At 38.9% G+C, this 2,601-nt stretch overlaps 1 non-coding gene across 1 annotated transcript; it reads right to left on the bottom strand.

The window, feature by feature from the left end:
- Positions 1 to 1,863: 1,863 nt before the first annotated feature.
- LOC128282818 (small nucleolar RNA R71) lies at positions 1,864 to 1,970 on the bottom strand. The gene has a single exon (XR_008273172.1). It is a non-coding gene; the product is annotated as a small nucleolar RNA R71 (small nucleolar RNA).
- Positions 1,971 to 2,601: the final 631 nt, after the last annotated feature.

Here is a 2,601-nt window from a genome sequence, read left to right as displayed (position 1 = left end):
CCGTACAATGCCTCATAAGGAGCTATTTTCAAACCCATTGATGACTGTTGTTATAGGCAAACTCTACCAACGGTAAGTACTTTTCCCAACTACCTTGGAATTCCAATACACAACATCAGAGCATGTCTTCCAAGATCTGAATTACTCACTTAGACTGACCATTAGTCTGCAGATGGAAAGCAATGCTAAAATTCATCTTCATATCCAAAGCTTCTTGTAATCTTTTCTAAACTGTGATGTGAAGCATGGATCTCTATCCGATACAATCGATATAGGTACTCCATGAAGTCTAACAATTTCACCAATGTATAAATCAGCTAACTTATCAAGTGAGTAATCAATACGTACCAGGATAAAATGAGACAATTTAGTTAATCTATTGATAATAACCCATATGGCATCTTTCTTTCTTAGAGTGAAAGGCAAACCTGTCACAAAATCCATAGTAATCTAGTCCCGTTTCCACTCGGGAACCATGATGGGCTGAAGTAAACCTAATGGTACTTGGTGTTTAGCCTTTACTTGCTGACAAACTAAGCATTTCGATACAATCTCTGAGATATCTCTTTTCATACCAATCCACCAATACATCTTCTTCAAGTCATTATACATTTTTGTGCTGCCCGGGTGAACTGACAAACAATCGTTGTGTGCCTCATGTAAAATATTTTGAATCAACTCAGTGTCTTCGAAACACAAATCCTACCACAGAATCTCAAGCAACCATTGGAGTCATTCTGAAAATTCGGTTCACTGTTGGACTCACACTGAATTCTCTGAGCATCACAAATTTGTTGAAGAAAAGTCTGTTTAGCTCTCAACTCGGCTAGAATCGAACCATTATCTAACAAAGTCAGCTGAGTATTCATAGCCCTCAAGGCAAACAACAACTTCCTACTCAATGAGTCGGTGACCACATTCGCCTTACCCAGATTGTGATCAATCACAAGCTCATAATCTTTTAACAGTTCCAACCGTCTTCGTTGCCGTAAGTTTAAATATTTTTGAGTCATCAAGTACTTAAGACATTTGTGATCTGTGTAGACATGCCATTTCTCACAAAGAAATAGTGTCGCCAAATCTTCACTCTAATTCATGTGTCAGGTAGTTCTTCTCGTGAGGCCTCAACTGCCTCGAAGCGTTAGCTACAACTTTACCTTCTTGCATAAGTACACATCCCAAACCATTTAAGGAAGCATAACTATAAATCAAAAATTCTTTACTCGACCCAGGTTGTACCAAAATTGGTGCTTCAGTCAATAACATCTTCAATTTCAAGAAGCTTTGCTGACACTTTTCCGTCCATTCGAACTTAACATCTTTTTGAAGAAACCTCGTCATAGGAGGGGCGATCATAGAAAAATCCTTTCATAAGCCGTCAGTAGTAACCAGCTAAGCCCAAAAAGCTTCTAACCTCGGATACATTCCTTGGCGGTTTCCATTCGACGATAGAAGAAATCTTACTAGGGTTAACCTGGATACTATCCCCTAAACCAAAGTGGCCCAAGATCCAACTTCTCGAAATCAAAACTCGCTTTTACTGAACTTAGCATACAACTATTTGTCTCCTAAAGTCTGCAAAATAGTTCTCAAGTGCTTGGCATGTTCTGTCTCATCTCTCGAATATATCAGAATATCATCAATAAACACAACAACAAACTTGTCCAAATATGGATGATAAACGTAATTTATACATATTTTTACCCCATGTTTAATGCATTTTATGGATGATTTCCCATTAGAATTGGTGAATTCGATGCTCCTAAATAGTGCTTGAACTCATTACCATGAGGATCAATCACTATTTGGGAACAAATGACCGAAAAAATTCTATTAAAATATTTTTCACCGGCTAAAACGGCTAAATTACGTAATGATATCTCTTCGTTTATGCAGATGGACTTAGAAACTCTTCACGATGCATGGGAGAGATACAAAGACTTACTGAGAAGGTGCCCTCACTATGGGTTACTACTTTGGCTACAGGTTCAAACGTTCCATAATGGCCTGAATCTTTTGACTCGACAAATGGTTGACGCAGCTACTGGCGGAACCATCAATAATAACACAGCTGAAGATGCCCATGAGTTTATAGAGGAGATGTCACTGAATAACTATCAGTGGCAAGTCATGAGGACTAAGCCAACTAAAATAGCAGGCGTTTATAACGTCGATTCGGTTACTATGCTGTCAATCCAGGTAGAACTTCTAAATAAAAAGATTGATGGTTTACTTGGTTCTACTCAGGTACCTCTAGTAATGAGGTGCGAGATGAATGGAGGAGGAGCATGCATAGAGTATCAACCCTTCAACCCTAGCATCGAGGAGGAACAAGTCCAATATATGGGTAACAATAACTCTCGATCCCAAAATAACACATATAGTAACACTTACAATGCAGGTTGGAGGAACCACCCTAATTTCTCGTGGGGCAGTCAAGGAAATCAAAGACCACAACATTCTTCGGGTTTTTAACAACCATCCGATCAACAGGAAAAGAAGCCGAACCTTGAAGAGATGCTCTCAAAGTTTATATCGGTGTCAAAAGCCCGTTTTCAGAGCACTGAGACAGCACTTAAAAATCAATAAGCGTCGATCCAA

This window comes from Gossypium arboreum, chromosome 10, assembly GCF_025698485.1.
Source record: "Gossypium arboreum isolate Shixiya-1 chromosome 10, ASM2569848v2, whole genome shotgun sequence".
Classification (NCBI taxonomy): Eukaryota; Viridiplantae; Streptophyta; class Magnoliopsida; order Malvales; family Malvaceae; genus Gossypium; species Gossypium arboreum.
The sequence above is the reverse complement of the archived record's forward strand: the minus strand, read 5'-3'. Positions and strand labels throughout refer to the sequence as shown.